The sequence below is a fragment of the Stegodyphus dumicola genome, chromosome X1 (assembly GCF_044657685.1).
Source record: "Stegodyphus dumicola isolate Sdum_Otavi_A_Nest chromosome X1, ASM4465768v1".
Taxonomy (NCBI): domain Eukaryota; kingdom Metazoa; phylum Arthropoda; class Arachnida; order Araneae; family Eresidae; genus Stegodyphus; species Stegodyphus dumicola.
Genome location: NC_140780.1, coordinates 62,653,228 through 62,672,938, shown reverse-complemented (window position 1 = coordinate 62,672,938; position 19,711 = coordinate 62,653,228). Strand labels below are relative to the sequence as shown.

At 32.8% G+C, this 19,711-nt stretch overlaps 1 protein-coding gene across 1 annotated transcript in view; it reads right to left on the bottom strand.

The window, feature by feature from the left end:
- LOC118205041 (latrophilin Cirl-like) overlaps positions 1-13,594 on the bottom strand; it is a 125,526-nt gene extending 111,932 nt beyond the window's left edge. Inside the window, exon 1 of the mRNA XM_035377324.2 lies at positions 13,476-13,594. The gene's annotated coding sequence lies outside the window, so the exon portion shown is untranslated. The remainder of the gene's footprint in view (positions 1-13,475) is intronic.
- Between the last annotated feature and the right edge of the window lie 6,117 nt (positions 13,595-19,711).

The window sequence follows — 19,711 nt, the reverse complement described above, 5'->3', positions numbered from 1 at the left end:
GTCGTAATTAAATTCTTTCATTATTTACTTAAAGAAGATAGCGTCGACCTAAAGTAAATGGTAAGAAAGCAAAAATATATCCAGTAAAATGCATATCAATGCAATAATCATTGTTGAAAATGCGCTGAAATCTTTCAGCTTTGAGCAGTTTTGAAGGCACTTAAATTTTACGATATACGTACTACCTAAAATTAAATTATTACCTTGTGTCAAAATGCAATAGCGTGGGAGGTTTATGAATATTTATACGATTATGCATAATTCTTGCACTTACAGAGGTTCTGTTCATTCCTGCCACCCTCTCACAATACCTGGATCACCTTGCATTAGTTGCTGTACTTGTCAGAAATCTGATTTGCGTATCGCAAAAAAAAAAAAAAAAAAAAAAAAAAAAAAAGGCCAGCTTTAACCATTTGAATGTTAATTACTTGTAATTTAAATGCAAAGAATTAAAATAAAAATTAAACTAAAGCAGATCTGTGTTTCTTATTTGCCCGCGAAACTATTTCTTCATCTTGTATGAAAAAAGGAAAAGCAAAAATATATAAAGGAGAAAAAGTACAATCTTTCCAAACAAATAGTTGATATTCTTGCTGTCTAACATTAACACATTAAGAGTCATATTAGTGACTGATGACTGACACTAAACTTTCCGTTCAGACCGCGTCAGTCACCGGTGACTAACAGTATACTTCCGTTCAGGCCGCATCAGTCACTGTTAACTGACGATATACACTTTAAAAAATTATCTTCTTCTATAAACTTATTTCAATTTCTACACAAATGTCCGGTTACCAGCATATCGGTGAAATCGGATATCGCTGGCTAAACAGAAAGGAAGGCAAAACAAGCTTAACGCTTACCATGCTAAACTAGTGTACGTTTCAATGACTCCAAACTGAAAAGTTGACACTTATTCTTTACTTACGCATGTTATTGTTAATGCAAAATATTTATCGTCAAGTACCATTTTTAACTGCTTTTTACTTTGATCAATGCTAACCCTTATGATTTGATTAAATTTATATAATATAAAAAATATGTAAATCTCAATAAAATATATGCATATCACAAAATTATAATTTAAACTAGCAGTCCTTAATTCCCCCTCTCTAATCTAAAAATAGTAAAAACTTCTCTGGACTGCGTCATTTCTAGATCAGTCTATGTCGCATAGCTTGCGTAACTCTGTTGATGTAGATAACGGAACCTGAACTTAAAATTTCAAGAATTGAAGCTTTCTCTTAATAAGCAACCTAAACAAAAACCTTCTCTTGGCGAGCTTCCCTGTAGGATAACTGCGCACTTTTTGCTTCAGCTCTGTTCCGCTTGAGACGCTAGTACGCTCGCTTAACCTCTCCCAGCTATTGTCCCTTATTCTAAAAAAATAAAATCTGTATAAAATTGTGAGGTGCACAGCGCACCCACAATGAATATGTTCAAAAAATGTTACGTGAAATACAAAAGAATATGTTCCTCAGAATTCATTATCCAGGAATAACTTCTTTACTCCGGAATTATTTATAAAAACTGCAAGCTAATTGAAATGGAATTCAACACTTTTTGTTCGTGACGATAATATACCCGGTAGTTTAGAAGTAAATAAAGGATATGCATTATCGGGCATACCTGACATGGTTCCTTTCATCAGACTTCAAAAAATGTCTAGGATACACATTTATGTACCGGGTGATCAAAAAGTCAGTATAAATTTGAAAACTTAATAAATCATGGAATAATGTAGATAGAGAGGTAAAAATTGACACACATACTTAGAATGACATGGGGTTTTATTAGAACCAAAAAAAAAAAAAAGTTCAAAGGTACTGTTATCGGGCCTTTTTTTCTTCGAGGAAATGCGTGATTCTGGTTTTGTAACTGCTACCGTGACGGGTGAGAGGTACGCCGATATGTTACAGAATCGCATCGTCCCCAGCCTGGCTGATAAACACCTGCTGGAACGTATGATTTTTACGCAGGATGGCGCTCCACCCCATATTGCTAGATGCGTGAAAGATCTCTTGCGAAGGTGATGATCGTTTGGTGATGATCGTGTGCTCAGCCGCCACTTTCATCATGCTTGGCCTCCCAGGTCTCCAGACCTCAGTCCGTGCGATTATTGGCTTTGGGGTTACCTGAAGTCGCAAGCGTATTGTGATCGACCGACATCTCTAGGGATGCTGAAAGACAGCATCCGATGCCAATGCCTCACCATAACTCCGGACATGCTTTACAATGCTGTTCACAACATTTTTCCTCGACTACAGCTATTGTTGAGGAATGATGATGAACATATTGAGCATTTCCTGTAAAGAACATCATCTTTGCTTTGTCTTAATTTGTTATGCTAATTATTGCTTTTCTGATCAGATTATTGCTTTTCTAATAAAACCCCATGTTATTCTAAGTATGTGTGTCAATTTTTACCTCTCTATCTACATTATTCCGTGATTTATCAAGTTTTCAAATTTATACTGACTTTTTGATCACCCGGTACAATTTGCACAAACTTAAATTTCAAAATGATTGCACAAAAATTTGATTTTTAACGGCATCACCGTAAATGAGTGTATGTGATTTGGTTACATAAATAGCTATGCTGATCTATTTGCCTACTTAGACAAGAGACTTTCAGAGCTCTGTCCAGTGATCTTTTTGAAATAAGATTGACTGGTTAATTGGTAAGCCAAAGCACATGAGGGTTATCTGCCTAAAGAGGTGGATGCCTTAGTGGAAGACATTTTAAGGGGAATTCGCTCGTATTTAGCTACCCATACAGTTAGCCTATTCGCCAGGATTTGAGCTTAGGTTGAAATACCACTCTTCAGCGACCTTACCGCTCGGTTACTGGTGAGCTGGAATTAGAAGAGGTACTTCTAAGGAGAATATTGCTTTGCTTAGACAGTTTTAAATGAAAAACCGAAACAAAATTCCCCTCCTCTGAGATTCTTGCCACTGCCTTACTCAACGTAATAAGAGTTCATTAGGTTATTAATGTTAATTGCATGCAAATTAGAGATTGTTTGATTTTACAAGACTTCTAGTATGTACTACCAAGTTACAATTTGTAAGGACTTTCTTTTATTCTAACCAATTATTTTTAGTTTTCCTTTCCTTTTCCTCCCGGAATGTAAATTTGTATGACGTAGGTATGCTAATCTAAACGGGTTTCATTTAAGCTCCGTTTCAAGAATTCGTGAGGAGTAGCGGACTTAGTTTCGAGTTTATGCTGCGTGTTTGAAATTAGCTCTCTAGTCAATGTTAGACACCCTTCAGTTTATACTGATATTTCTAGGCTCGGCTTTGCTGTGTGCAACCGATTTAGCGTTTAGTTAAGCTAAGGAGCCAGTTGTTAGATATCTTAATTTATTAGTCATTTGTTACATTCTTATTTTCTGTTAAATTTACGTTAGTCACAAGTGGTGGTGATTTGGGAGCACCATGTGCGTGCAACTGTTTTAACGCAGTTTAAATATATTTAAAACCTTCCTCTACAGCATTTATTCTCAAAAGAGATAGCGAATATTCGCTACTTCGTCTTCTACATAGAGTCTACAGTGTATGCTACCTAAGAGAACCCAAACAGACATTAAATTGTGCAGGTTTTGATTATATTTTAAAGTAACGATAAAAGACATATTATTCACAAAGAGGAATATAATACTAGCAAGAGGTTAGAAGTGGTCAGAAAAACCTTTACTGTAGTGTCCCTAAAATTTTCATAAGGATAAACTCTGAAGTATGCTGTATAAAGCATTAAACTGTCGCCCAGACGGAATAGTGGTTAGGGGAGCCTACTATGGTACCGAAGGGCCCGGGTTCAAATCCCGCAGAAGATATATAGTGTCGGTGCAGTATGGCGGCACTATAAATATGCGGCGAGCCGAAAGTGCTCTCGTGTGGATTGGTGGGAGGGGAAAGGGGTGGGAGACCCTCGGATCCCGCCGAGAGTGCTCTCCATCAAAACTGGGGGGGGGGTGAAAAATAGAAATCCAACCTCTCTTCGGAGCAGGCTCTGGCAACCATTGTTCCATGTAATATGGACAAGACAACAAGCATTAAACTAGGAAAATGAAATAAAAATCGGTAATTTGTTACACTTTAATGAAAATTAAAATTAATCCAGTACGTGCAAAAAATAAGTTTTCCTTATCAGTTTTCTTTGCAATACATTTTTTTGTTCTCGTTCTGCTTTCAGATGCTTTATTTTGGTAGTAAAACCATTATTCCTTATCTATGAATTCTACTGAAATTTTTAACAGTAATTGGTGATTTATTGGTTACCGAATTTACAACAACAAATTTACGCTGTACATTTTGAGCATAGAGCATGTTACAATTAGCTACAGACACTATGCAAATAACTAGTTTATTTATGTTTGTATAAATTCTATGCACAAACGTGTAAAAATAAATAAAATACCTGTTTTTGTTTTCTTCATAATGATGTGATATTTCTAATTTCATAAAGATTTCATGAAGATTGAATTACTAGTCAATGACAAAGCGCACTAGTTATTAAGATTTGATTTAAATGCAAATTAAGGAATTTATGCAATTAAGACGACAAGCAGACTTAAATGATAGTGCTGACTGAAACCAATACAAATTTAACTTCGTCTAAAGAGACTGCATCCAAGTGTCAAGCTCCGAAAAACAACTTTGATTGATCTAATTCAGAAGCAGCTGTAAGGATTCTGGAACTTATATCTACTGAAGCTTTAAAAATACACAAGGAAATAACGATTTATTTTGCTCTCTGAATCGATCGTTGGAATGCTATTGAAAAACAAGTTCTTATATCAGGCTCTGGACTTAAAATTCGATTAAAGCAATGCAAAGTTAAGCGAACTAAATGAAAATAAATGTAAACTATGCTCAGAGTAACTGAATGATAGTGACATAACGAGGCAGCCTGGTATTTTAAATTACTTCATAAAATTTAAGATTAATGCGGATATTAAAATAATTTAAAACAATCTATAGGATGCTCTTTTCCCCCCTTTTCTTTTCTTTCTTTAATTTTGAAACCGAAGCTAGGCTATTGGCTTAAAAGTAGACGTTTATCAATATTAACTGAATAAACTTTGAGCCAAAGCACTTATATGAGCAAAATGCTTAGAGTGAACATCACATACAGCCATAGATATTTATAAATGCTATAGGGTCCGGATTTTTAGATATAATGTTTTAGCCACTTAAGGCCGAAAAAGGTGCAAAAAAATATAAAAACTGCAAAATCATTAATATTATTTTATATCTGAACTGTGAAGATACGATATTATGACATATCTATAATTATATATTCAGTGATTACTTATAAAGTCCTGTCTTCATTTATCTTGGTTAGAACTCATTTATCTAAGGATGAACTCGTCAGCATCGGTTTTATCACAAAATATGAGAGAGTTTTGCTTAAAAATGACTTCTTCACCAGCATGTGCACTCTACGGGTAAACTTGGATGTAATTTCTTGTTTACAACGACAAGCTAGTATCGAGATTTACATTTTGCAGTATGTCGGAATTTTTAACTTCTCTTCTTCGGCTTATTTGAAGAAAGCGCTCTGAACTGATTACTAACCTCTGTGAATATCCACCACTGTTCAGATGCCGATAATTTTCTTTCGTCCAATTGTTTTACATATTTGCAAATAAAAGAGTGAAAACAAAATAATTACATTGTAAAATAGAATTCAGAATAAGTTCTTTTTCTTTTTGTATTTGAGATATCTATAATAATAAAAGCAAGTGTAATGTGTCTGTCTGTCTGTCTGACCGAGCTCTCCAGCCAAATCTATCGCACGCAGGGACCTGGAATTTTTTATACGGAAGCACAAAGGGGCTGGCCACCAGACCTCGAAGCCCGATTTTCGATTTTTGAATTAGAAAAATTTTAAAAAAATTATTTATAATTTATTAATCACGGTTTTTTTGACTCACTGATATTATTATTTGTTTTCAAATAACGTTCGATTGTAACAATTGATTTCTTTATTCTAGCGTTAGTTTGCTGTTTTGACGATACATTAAATCGATTAATTACAATTCATTTCTTTTTTGTAGCTTGTGGGGGGGGAAGAGAGAGAGACAGTCTACATGTCCTACACTACTATTCCTGCGCTATTCACTTATCTGCATTTTCTAAATGCACGGGCAACGCCGGGCGGGTACACCTAGTTCTTAATATTTCTGATTAAATCTGACTTTTTTGATAGTATTGGCATGAAAAGCGTTACATTTTACCACAGGCTGTACCTTTTTAAATGAGAATATGATAATGTTAGCGTTACACTTTATAAGCGCGCGTTTCATTAAGAAGATTAAACAATTTAAATTTTTAATGCACTGTTTCTCATACCCTGGCCTAAGCGTGAAACGATCATCGCAAAACTGCTTAAGATTTCATTATTAAACCTTTATTATACATGGCAGTCGTTATTATACATGGCAACTGATCTGTTAGTAGTACCTTATCATACAAAATTTTATCTGATACAACCTTTGTGCAGGCATCGAAAAATATTTCATTACAATACACGAGTCTGCTTTTTTAATTCACGGATTTTTAATTCCATGGGTTTGACGAAAGTAGTTGCTAGAGGTAACATAGGTTTGTCGTCAATACTTAAGTATTTTCCTAACAGCGTTCTTCTAAGCATGCTTTTTCCTAATGTCGGTAGCTTCATACAGTATGCAGCCAGTCAAAAAGCAACTGATTACAAAAATGATCATCTTGAAATTAGCTTTGTAATTCAACTTGATAAATTCCTTTTTAGAGTCCTTTCATTCAGAGCCGACCTTTTAGGACACTTTTCTAGAATTATCATCATTGGAATGATATGTAATACATGTTTGATATAAATAACTGTTTTTTTTTTTTTTTTTTTTTTTTTTTTTGACATACCACAGTGAGTCGAGGTATGATTGACGTCGTCGTCGAGGTATGATCGACAAAACTTTCATGGCACCCAAACTGGATATTTTCTGCATATTTTTTTAACAGCTGACTATGAAACATGCGTCGTCGAAGCAAAGATTCTCTGACGATGTTTTAGAAATAGTTTTTACAATAATTTTGTCAAATTCATGAGGTATGATCAACAAATTCATGAGGTATGATCGATAAAACTTTCATGGCCCCCAAACTGCATATTTGTTTTAACAGCTGACTATGAAACATGCGTCGTCGGAGCAAAGGCGCTCCGACGATATTTTAGAAATTGTTTTTACAATAATTTTGCTAAATTCATGAGGTTGGATGCTTTTCATCTATTTCCATCTCACATTCGCAATTATAACATCTAAAGATATAGCCACCTTGTATCTTGCTCTTTTTTTCTACGTCATTATGTTATTTCTATTGTTCCCTTGGACTTTACTTCGTTTTTACAGAAAAATATGACGTATAAAAATCAAGAACCAACCACTGAACTGCAATGAAATGTTAATTAGTGTGAAAAAATAAAGAACTAAATTGGTATAATTTCCACTGAGACATGAGATTAATGCAAGAGTTAGACAAAATATTGAATAAATTCCCTATTTCACTGTTATTTACATAAAGCAAAAATTAATATAATACCTTGCTCTCCGAGTTTTCAGAAATTTATTTTAAAATTTGCATTACTGTGAACTGAGACGGCTTAAGTAAGTTAACATCACTAAGACTGATAACATTTAAATACAAAGTTGTTTTATCGTTTAGATTCACAGTACAATCGTAGATGGCAGTTCAGACTGTTTTAAGTGCAGATAGGTGCAAAATTTAATTTTTAGGTGCAATGAGATAGTTTAAGTACAAAATAGGAGGATTAGAGTAGTTTTGAAAGAGTCTAGATTGTGCTTTGTTAATTAAGATAACAGCACTTAAAGTCTATTTGCCTAAAGGAAAATTGATTTTAATGGAAACTGGTTCATGTATTCCTGTTACACTTATGAAAAAGCTCATGCAAACATCACGTTCGTTGAGATTTGAACAACCATCGCTTATCTACTTATGACCGCTAATGGACACGTCTAATAATATAGGAACTCTATTTATGAAATCTCTCAACATTATTTTTTAATGACAGCTAAACGGTAATTACTTAATATTGCGTTAGAAATTTACTTGTCTCAATTTGCGATCCCCTAAAAATTTAATCTTCACAGAATCCTGATTCCGAAACAAACGGTATAAATTGTTGAACACATAGTTTTACACCGGCTTTCGATTTCAGATAATCAACTGCTGCCTGTGGGTCTCCCTTCCCCTTCTGTTGCTCATCTGTAACAAATCTATAACTTAATCCTCATTTTCTGTTTCTCCATAAAGCTTCAATACACAAGTCTACTGCTTCAGTGGAATACGAATCACTTCGTACACTCATGCTTTTAACTCCAATTCATTACTTTTTAAAGGGACGCCAAAGCGCGAATACTTCTAGCTGTGCTTTACTATAAATACGTGTTTAGCCATTCATTAATCAAGGGGCATTTTATAAATGAAGACTCATAAATATACTCATGTCTTATGAAAACTACAGTACCATTAGATCAAGGACGAGAACAAAGAAATAATTAAATATTGAAGCATTTCCAGAAAGGCATTTTATAAATTTTCCAGAAAGGCTTTTAAGACATTTTACAAATGTAGACTCATAAATATACTCATGTCTTAAAAACTGCACCACCATCAGATCAAAGACGAGAACAAAGAAATAACTGAATATTGAAGCATTTCCAGAAACAGTGTCATGTCGCTAAAAAGAAAATGATTGTAAAGGCGATTTAACTAGCAATTTAAGCAAAATATTATTCCTCGTATGAAAAATTATCTGATTAATACTGGACAGTTACAATTCTAAAAGCATCATTACGAATGACATTAATGAAACTTTTGTTGAAGAAAACGTTTTTCGTGGGAAAATATATATGCGGTTTGGAATTAAAACTGTCGATTTACTACATATCATACGTTTGAAAAAGAAGTAAAGTGAAATAGCTCTCTCCTTATAAACTCTAATTTAGCATATTTAAGAATAAGGGATTCTTGTAAAAAGTATATAATGCATTCTTAAGGCCCGAGGAAAGTAACTGCATAAAATAGTTTACATCTGACACCATTAGGATAAACAGTTAAAATTAGTTTTTACAGAATTTGCGAAATGAATTATAAGTTTTATTTTCGATTCATAATTTAAGGCAAAACATATTTTAAATCAACTTTCCTCTGCCTTAAAAAATATTTATTCCCATAAACCAAGCGGAATAAATTCTTGATCATACAGGCAAAAACACACATGTATACACACACAAAAAAAAAGTCTGCAAAAAACGCTCAATTCGAGGAGAAAATTTTTAGTTAATAATTTAAGGCTCATTTTCTCTTTCGCCGTGTTATTAAACCTCTTCTATAGGAAAAATAATGTTCTTACGTTATAAGGTATTTCTCACACTTCCCTAGCGTGCCTTCGTGGTGTAACGGTAGCACGCTGGGCCGGTATCCAGAGGTCTGTGGTTCGATTCCCGGCGAAGGCGGTTGCATATTTTCCATCTTTTCTGCTTCCAATTAACCTAACGACTCTACAAGTGGCGCCCGAACTAAAAGGGTTGTGGATGATGATTCTCCGCACCCAGGATTTGGCGACTAGTCGCCCTTTTAAAAAAAAGGGGAGTATATAAGGTATTTCTGCCACTTCCCTGGCGTGCCTTCGTGGTGTAACGGTAGCACGCTGGGCCGGTATCCAGAGGTCCGTGGTTCGATTCCCGGCGAAGGCGGTTGCATATTTTCCACCTTTTCTGCTTCCAATTAACCTAATGACTCTACAACGTTATTTCACTTTAGGCCTTCCTTTCACAGGATAATTTTGTTCTCTAGTTTTCTTCAACTTTAAAATTTTAGTTTACATTACATTAAGTTATTTGGTGCTTAATTCAACGTATTAGAATTATTTGAACTAAACGTCAATCTGAAAATTTAATATTTATACGTTTGAATTACGAAGTATAACAAACAAATTTCTTGCGCGTACCAATCTTCAAATATCGGATAGAATGAATTTTTCTTCGGTCTTTTGAACAGCTCTTTTCGCAGGTGAAAATTAATACGCCTGGAAAAGAATACGGCTGACTGATGAGCATTCGAGATGATGATAATTTTTCTCTTAGGCTAACAGATTTTATCAAAATTCTACTAAGAAATAGAGAAGTTCATAATTTTTCATACAAACGTACGTATCTTTTCTGCATGCGAAGAAAAATTTAATACATGAAAGAGAGTTCTTACTATTACTGTTTATGGGTATTTTGGCAAATACATAATAAGTGAGATTTAAAATTTAGTTTAAAGATTTTTATTTCGGAAAAAAAAAAAAAAAAAAAAAAAAAAACTTTATTAAAAAAATTTGGCCTTTCATATAGTGCATTCGGCCCGCTTGTAATTTAAGTCTGAGACCACTAAACTAAGGGTTACGTCAAATCCAATAAAAACAAAAATTCATACAATTTGACAGTTTAATCAATTTGAGCCCCACCAATGGCTGAGTGGTTAAGACCACTGAATACTGATGGTTCGACCTGTTTTGAGTTCGATCTCAGGTTAATGGGCTGGCTGCATGTTTCGTTTTCCCCATGTGTACCGTGAATAAAAGCCAGTTTTTCGCAGAAAGCCCTCCATGAAAGCATCTCTTCTCTTAAGGCAATACTCCTCGCGGCTTTGCCAAATTCAAATAGCATAGTTTGGCCTGATCAACTCGAGGCATACAATATTTGTGATCATCATACTTATGCGAGTTCAAATAAATGGATTAAGATTACTTGGGTCATCCTTCAGCTCCTTCAACAATAACTTACAGCTTTTAAAAGTAAATTAATTTCATTTCAAAACTAAGGAAAATTATTTTTTAGAAACTTGTTCCTCTTCCAGAACCCAATAAAGAAATAAATACTAACGTCTACTGAGCCTTAAATGCATGTATTCTATATGTGTACTTGAAATATGCTTAAAGAAGCATTCTTACATACATTTAGATTCTTATTTGCTTACATTACAAAAAAAAAAAAAAAATTAAGTCATAACAAGAAACAACATTTTTCGAAATATTTAATTGTATTAAAAATTCAGTTTTGTAAAAGAAAACATTACAAATTTTGTTTTAAGTCATAACAAGAAACAACACTTTTCGACATATTTAATTGTATTAAAAATTCAATTTTGTAAAAGAAAATTTCGAAAACACAAAAGAAGAACCACCTCGAGATATGTCGGATCCTACATATTTTTAATTATACCTAGGGTCATGGGATGAATTATCTTGCAGCAAAATTTCCTCTCGCTAGGCCCTATTAAAAAGTTATCCAAGAACGGTTATCACTCTTTAGTTTCAATGAGAACAATTGATGCTATTTTAGGTTTTAATTCATAGAGTCAATAAACATTTTAATGTAATATTTAGCAACATTATTATTATTATTATTATTATTATTATTTTACTTATTTTCATTTTTCTGACCACACATTTCTGGCATGGGTATCAAGTCAAATCTCCCTCTTCGAAGATCAGATTACACTAAGATGTGTTATTATTCCGTCAGGCCCTCGAACTCTTCAATCGGAATCTCCAAGTTAATTAGCGAATAAAATGTTAAAATCATGCGCAAAATATGAGCATGCATACAAGAGTTAAGAATAAGCTTAAAGGTTTTCTGATAAACAATAAACTGGTATGTGACAACTGTCCACATTTTGTGATCTTACGTTTTCGTAGCCAGGATAATTTACATCAAAAGCAAATTTCGGGCTTATTTGTGTTCTTTTTGTCCCTAACAGACGGCTACGTTTTTAGCGGGACTGCACACATCTGGAAAGCATTCTTCATCTTCCAAGTACACAAAAAGTGAAGTAATTACATTTTAAGCAACACAGAAGTCCGAAGTACCCATCAAATTAGCCATAAGTTTGCGTACCTTATGTAAATATTTAAATTTTGATTATTAAAATCAAATGGTGGGAAACAAACTAATAGGATTGTTTATTTAAAGCCTCTGGAAGCTAAAGTAATTAATAGTCTAGATGCATAAAATATGATGATTTGGAATTAAGAATCGATTATAGTATTATAAGATCGGAAGGGAATTTTGTCAATACCAATTTAAATTGAAAACGAGGTTCTTTAAATTCTTTAGTTGAGAAATTATTTTTTAAATTATCTCTCTCTTGGTCTGATATCTTTCAATATTGATTTATTCAAATTTATTAAACCAAATATTTATAATTTTAATCGAAATGCAAGTTAATTTTAAGAATGTAACAACTAAATTTTTGTTAAATTCTTCTTTAGCAGAAATTACAGCCGAAATTACAATTTAGAACGCAAAAATAAAATTTTATTATAAAATATAATATTTATTATGAAAATTCCATCGTTAATGATAATTATTACTACGAATACACCGCAGCAGGCATGTTCTAAAATGTATTCAGATTTTACTCAATATTTACAAGTACATCAATTTTCATATTAATTCATTTTATCTTATTATGATTTAATGAACACATTTCTCACAAAACTTATTACAAATGTTTCTTTCCTCAGCTGACGGCTAAAAATCTAAGTAGGCATTTCGTGAGATTTCGCGAACACATTCATTGCAACAAAAAATATATACAAAGATAAAAACAGCGCATTGAATATGTTAAATAAATATAAATATTATAACACAAGCACGAAAATATTTTTGTTACGGTACATTAATTCGGGCTGCAGTATAGCTGTTAAATGAATATTTATGAAGTACAAATGTTCCCCGTTACTGAATAATAAGCTTTTCAATGAATCCTTATCATGGTTCACTGAATATATTTTCCGTGTTTACGCTACTGAAATATTGTATTCTACGCTTTAAACAAACGTAAAGTTCGTAAGAGATGCAGCTGGTTCGCTTTCGTAAAAATCAACCTTTCAATTAACTTTAAAGCTATTTTAAAACTATTTTAGATAGAAAAAATATCAGTGAAAAACATGTTAATTAATAAATATATTTAATGTTTGTATGCTGTGAATTAGCCTCTCTATTAAAAAAAATAGCATGTTTATTAGAGAAATATAAGATAACATAAAACATATTTAATGAGAAACTCCGTATTTTTTTTTAACTCTGTTTAATATAAAATAATAATATGAACCTCCATAAGCGATGGAAGTGATAAAAACTTTAGACAACTACGATTTTCCATTTGTTTTTCTTTACGCTTTTCCTTAAATTACTAAACGTTTAAAACTCTTAGGCATGCATCACTTAAAACCTGTTTATGTTGTTTTTTGACTAAGCAAATGATATCCGTTTAATTTCAGAAACTTGTTAAAGTAACTTCATGGCACCGAAAGCGGTATGCAGACTTAATTAAAAGTACTTTGTACCGCGAACAGACTTTCGAGTATTACTGAAGCTATTTCACATATGGGGCAAAACGAAGAAGTTTGTGTAACTTACCCGACTTCCAACGCAATGACTTTTCGCAGCCATTCGCATCTGAGTCACTAAAGCCCTTAAGTGGCTGAACCTACGATCCGACTGAACTTGCGTCCGCTCGCCAAACTCGCCAGTCACTTGACGCCAAAATATATGAATCGCGTCTTAGAAAAACCGGACTTCCCGCCGCTCAGGTCCCAATAACAACGATACGCCACTCGTGCCTGTCACTGGTACGAACGGTTAGCGAATAACGCACCCCTCCTAGTTCGTGAGGCGGTAAATATATTCCTCTCATGACTTTGGACTGCAGAACTTCGCGCCTATAAGAAATAAAATCAAAATAAAAGTGTCTAAGGTTAATGGTTCTCAGACAATATTCAAGCATCCTTGGCTATATAAATTTTTGAATGCTTGCAGGATGGATCATTAGATATCAAATTATATGCAACACAGTGCTGGTATGTAGTGGAAATATAATATATGAACTGCATTTAATTCACATAAAATAATCGTAGCGCTTTGATTAACAATATTTTTCATCTTCACATTAATGTGAAGGCGCGGCAAAGGTTCAGGGCACTGTATGGTATATATTTTCTGGCCTTAACATTTTATGAATGTTCGTACGAAATTTAAATACAGACAGTTTTTAAATGACTCTTAAATGCGTTTTTTTTTAATCATAGATTTTATAAAATAAATGCTATAAAAGGATTAATGCGTAATAGTTTTAAATATTTATATAGTGCACAGCTATTGATGGAAAACAGGACATTTCAATCCAGAGCCGTGCCTGAATATTTTTACACCTGAGGCAAAGAATTAAATATGCTCTCCTATATACAATCAAACTAACTGCATCTGTATACTTTTATATTTAACAAGGTTAACTTTACTAAATCATACTATAATTATTATAATATTTGTGATCATAACTTCTAAAATTCAGAAAAATAATTCGCGTACTCATTTTTAATTCTTAAATGAAAACACTAAAATATATGCGGTTTTGATAAATAACAAATAATTCTGAAATAATATAGAAAGTATTGCATTACTATTAAAGCAGTTTTACAAATTAATTCTTTGCTTTTAAAATTAAAAAAAAAATTGAAACATTTTTTTCAAAAGTACCTCATTATTTAATTCATGCTCTGTAGAGAAAATAACGATATTCGAAGGATTTTTTTCGTTAAAAATATTTGGAACATAATTTCCAAATTCAGATGTGATCGAACTAAACTGTATTCCTGAATTAGCTTTAAAGATCTGATTTCGCTTAAGCGAAAAGAATTATTGAAAAAGCGTGGTTTATAAAGCTAAATATTTTTGATGATATATCAAGAGATTTTTATATCTCTAATAACTATTACACTTTTAAATGCTAATCTGGTTATTTTCAAAATACCTGAGCATCCCTTTCCTCAAGCAGATAGCTCTGCTGTGTTTATCAGACGCTTCCTAGCCTAGACTAACATGACTAACATACCCTGTCCCATCAGCGGCCGAGCGGTCCGAGGTTCGAATCCCGCGAACGGGCTGGCTGCATGGGCGTTTCCGCGGTTTTTCCCATGTGTAACGTGTATACGAGCCAGTTTCCGTTAGAAAGTCCTCCACGAAGACACCCCTCCTCTTAGGCAGATAGCCCTCGAGGCTTTGCCATAATCACACACACACTAACATACCCTTTAAAATGTCTGTATCCAATAGCATTAATTTTTTATCAGTTAGAAACTAGAAATCGAAAGCTATATGATGTATTTTTTATATCTTCATTTTAAATAGTTGTGAGATTAAAATATCTTTAAGAAAACATATTTTCCTGAAGGCAGTTCTCTTATCAATTGATTTTTGAAAGTTTAATTTCTTAACCTTCCTTTTTAACTTTCTCGAGGAATCAGAAGATTTTTGAAGCCCTGACACAAAAATCAATTATGCCTTCGACAGGAATTTTATTTTATCTTGATGTCTCCTAACATCCTAAAATAGTTCAATGAATTAATTATTGAGTTTTTCAAATGAGCAGTAGAGAGTTGATAAACTTCTGATTATTAGAAATTTGTCTCCAGTTCAAATCTTATCAACGATCCAGTTGCATGAGTATTTTAGTAGATTTTCCCGTGCGTAATGTGAATACGAGACAGTTTGTCTTAGTCCCCCGTGAAGGCTTCCCTTCCCTAGAACAGTTAGTGCTCGTGTACTTCGTCGTATTCAAATAACCTAACCTAATTTAACTCTTCAAAATCATCGACCAAGCACTCCTTCCTTAGACAATTAACCCACAACTGCTGTGCCGCAATAGACTGCACCTATAAACAAACCGAGTTTTTCAATTACTTCGAAGTGCTTTGGTAATTTATTACATTCCTTTTGTCGATATCTTTATTCGAAATTTTTGGATCTCACTTCAGTGATATCTTTGGTTCCGATTCAGGAAGTTATTGTTAAATTTGATCTTCTTTCTTGCAATTTTTTATTAAAATCTGCTTTATATGTGCTATGAAGACTTAAATACTCAGTCTTTCACCTTAAAAAAACTTGAATTCTTTTGTTTGGTTTCACAAGGAACGTATTTCTTCAAGCAAAACCTATAGTCTGTGAACAGATTTTCGTGTAACACTGCTGAGCCTGTGAACACGGCAAAAGTAAATTACACCATTGATCGAAGGTCCAGGTTCTGAATGTTGATTAGATCTTATAAATCTGCTACCATGTTTTCCATCAGATTTCCCACATTTAAGCTCTTTGCACACAGTTTCGTCTGAAGAATCATATAATGGAATGTGATGAGGACATTAGGCACTACCTTTAGCATTAAATTTGCAAATCCATTACATTTACTTGGCTGTAGTTACACGAATACAGTTTATATTGAGTTGTTTGTATATGATGTTTCTTTGAAGGTTTTACCTGCCAGTGCGAACAGTTCGAATTGACACAGCATGCCGAACATTGCACCTGATATTAAGTTTACCCTGGTGTGTGTTTTCCCTGAGCTTTAGTTTCTCTTTGTGCGTTCACTGGGCTGTGCATTTCCATTATTTACAGGTCTGACTAAAAGTTATTCAGATTATAAATTTCGAGACTGTTGGATGACTTTTCTAGGTGTTTGGATTCTTTTTGACATAGAATGTAAAGGGTATGAAGAAAATGAGTAACACGTAAAACATTTTTCACGACTTAATCAAAGCATTGTATTTGAAGTGAGAAAGCATAATTAGTTATTGTCAGCTACTTAAGTTGTGATTCTATTATGTTTAAGTTTATATTTTCTTATTCCTTCGTTCTTAACTTTCCTACTCTATGTAACCCTTGTATTACCCACCTTTCTCCTTTTAACTCCTTTTCTCCGCCAGAATTGTTGTTAACTACACTTCCCAGTCTAAAGGTCTGTTACTTTAAACATAAGGTCCATCTTTCATTCATTCGAAAATGGAGCTCCATACATTAGAAGTTTTTTCCGTTTCACAATGGGTTAGTTTAAATGAGATTTGTAGGCTGCGAGATTTGTCTGAGATTTGTATCCTTTGGGTACATTTGACGAGTGAGGCTCGTCATCTGCTTATTTGTGCGAAGATACCGTGGACGAGTCTGACTCGTCATCTGAATTTAAGAAGCAGGCGTTAATGTTTGCGTTGATTACAAACACTTGCCTGAAGTTTGTTTATGACATCTTACAGTTGCAAATAAGGTTAATTCCACTTATCTTTATTATTGTCGCGTATGTTATAAACATAAAATAAGGGAAGAAACCACTTGGCAATGCAAACAATGCCTGGTACCTTTGCACTTACCAACACGTTTTGAAAAATACCACACAAAATTATTAGACTTTAAGTTGGTTCTTGTTCTATATAAATATTTCTATTTTGTATCATTTATACATTTATTTATATTTTGTAATTAAAATGCTGTTTCAAAAATATATTTATATCACTAATATAAGTATATTTCAAATAAAATGTATTATTTTTACATATTAATCTATATATCGATAAATTAAATCCATCCCATGGGCATAAAAATCTTCAAATAACTCAGTACTCAAATGGGTAATTTAGATTGACATTCTAAAACTGTGATGGATTCACTGAAAGAATGAAACTAAAGGACATTCAATACTTACTCTCTTTGCAAAAATAATAAGCTTAAAACTGTCGCGAAAGGCACTTCGACAAATAAGAAAGAAAAAAATTAAATGGCTGCTTCGGATATTGATGAATTATTATTAATCACGTAGCACCTTCAAAGTACTTTCAAATTCCAATATCATATTATTTTGCAGACTCAGTAGGCGCTGCTGGATAATGGCCAAAAATTCCTGTAATGTATAACAAAAATTTTAGAATGAAAAAGGTGCAAATAAAATACATCTTACGTTGAGCCTGTTCGTATTTCATCTTCCACTGTATGTAAACTTAAAGCAAGTTACACTCTCTAATTATATTTGTACAGCCGTACAGTCAGTGCATAGTATTTTAGCTAATTATCAGTTTATCGAAGCGTCACTGCATACAAGAAGTTAATCTCGGCATTCTAATATAAATAAAAAGTTCAAGGCCCATAGCAAACTTTGAGTAGCTTTGGTGAAACACTTACGCTTTAGAATAGTTCATGTCTATCCCGTTGTCACAATTTTTTTATTCCTTTGTGAAGTTATGCAGGAATGTTTAACAAATACTCTTCTTCAAATATTTCTAATCTGTAAGTGAAAAACGCTAGAACAAACAAACTTGCATCATGTCAGAAAATAACAGCAGAATCCTGAAAATATTGAAATGAATATTTTAAGAAATTAAAATATATATAGCCAACAAAACTACTCCTCAGAATGAATTGCTGAGTTTTAAAAATAAAAAATGAGTCATAGTTTCTTAAGTTGTTATTAAGCTAAAAAAACATCGTCTTTTTCGTAATTCAAACATTCGTTATGTTGCATAAATAAATTTCAAATCTTGATTAATTCACAAAATTAATGTCTAAAACTTAAAATTAGCTTCAATTAACATTTCAAAATTAAATAAATAACATTGTAACCTTTAGTTGCTTTTCGTGTGTCCATATCAAACTTAATTGCTTTTTGTGTATAGTTCGATTAATAGTAAAAATATACATTCTGCTATGAAATCCTGTCTGTATACCTTAAATTTAATGAGAAGTTTTTTATTTGCAAGCTACAGATATTAAAATAATAAGAAGAATCCACCTTTGTATCTGAAAAGTACTCCCAAAAATATCTTTGAAATTTGTTGCTATCACTTATATCCTGAAGAATTAGACTTACTATGATGACCTTCTTTTCTATCTTCAGGGCTATCTGAAATTTCAATAACCGTAAGTATTGTATTCATTTATTCTCTGAGTTAATATTTATAATTTGATGCGTGAATTTGAAATACAGGTTATTCTAAATTTCAAATTCACACATTGATTTTATATTTATTTCGTTTTTTCTAGGTTTTATATAAGACAGCTTAAATATTACCTGCTCTTGGCTACGGATAATAAACTTGCGGGCAGCAATTTTGATACCTCAGATTGAAACGTTTTTGATATTCTACAGTTAAGTCTATTATTATGTCTTCAGTTCACTTCGATCTGCATGGAGAATGGGCTTATTCATTCAGATGTCAAGGTTGTTTTTATTGACTGTTTATACCATGGAGGTAGGAAGTAAGATGGAGTTGCCCTAAACAAGTTTCTCCCGTACCCTGCTCTGAAGCACCGGCGATCCCTACGTGGTGAACAAAACATTGGGTCATTTACCATTGAGTTCAATGGGTTTTGACGCGTTCGGATGTAAATATTTTGTAATTACGTCGTAAATATTCATATAAATGTATATATTTTCTTTTTCTACAACACTTCAGAGTCCTAAGTATATGAAAACAACATACTTTTAAACAACATTTCATTCTGAACGGAATCAAATGCTATACTTTTCACAGGATAGTTTTCTCAGAATGGTTTAATTTGAGTGAAATATTTTCACAAGTTTTCGTTAATTACATTAGAAAAAAAAATTAAGGTAATTCGATTTTATTCGGTTAAGGTACAAAAATTAAGATCAAAGTTTATTGTATTATTAATATTAAAATTATGCATTATTTCTTTTCTATTTATAGAGCTTCTTCCTAAAATACTTTCTTAAGCATGACATGATTTTTTGGCTTCTGAGGCATCTTTTAAATCGAAAAATGTAAGTCAATTTATAATTAATGCTCTATTCAGTTCATTTTAAATTAGAGAATTAT